Below are 714 nucleotides of genomic sequence, written 5' to 3'. Positions count from 1 at the left end.
TCGGAGGCCCTGGTCTCAAGACACTGTTTTTAGCATCTCGGTCTCGAACCGTCAAAGCCTCGGCTATCTGATGTCTCGATTTTTACGTCGAAACATTTTGGAAGCTGAGGCTGCTAAACACAAGGCGACAATCTTATTAAAATGTGACATTCTTCCGCTCGCTTTATTAAATTTAAACTGACCCAAGTGGATTAAGACTAGTGGAATAGGGCACGAAGAGAAAAATTGAATGCTTTGTTGAGTGGTTAGGTTATTATGACTTATGACTATAGCACAGTCACAATAACAGCATAACTGTATTTGTCTTGAGAAAAGTGCTGAGATTTAGGCAAGGTACGGTATCTTAAAGTGTAAGCTAGCTGGTAGAGTAAAATCTCGTCCACATTCTCGATGTGTCGGCAAGTTTAGGTCTCGTCTCAACAAAGTAATTTTAGCAAATTTTATGTCTTGGCTTTGCCTCGGTCTCCACAAGTCATGTCTCGCTACAAGACTGGTTTTTGTGCGTTAGCCGGCTAAATAGCCGAGTAGTGAAAGTCCTGATTCGACCCCGCTCAAGAGCATGTGGCTGTGTCTTTGCTTAGACGCAGTAAGACGTCCTTGATTTCTCCCATGATTATGAACAAGTACGCTGCTCTACTCTAGGGAGAAATGCCTGCGGGACTCTAAACTGAACGTTCGAACAAGTTGGATGCCAACAACAAATAGTATTCAAAA

This window comes from Aplidium turbinatum, chromosome 14 (genome assembly GCF_918807975.1).
Source record: "Aplidium turbinatum chromosome 14, kaAplTurb1.1, whole genome shotgun sequence".
NCBI classification, from domain to species: Eukaryota; Metazoa; Chordata; class Ascidiacea; order Aplousobranchia; family Polyclinidae; genus Aplidium; species Aplidium turbinatum.
The sequence above is the reverse complement of the archived record's forward strand: the minus strand, read 5'-3'. Positions refer to the sequence as shown.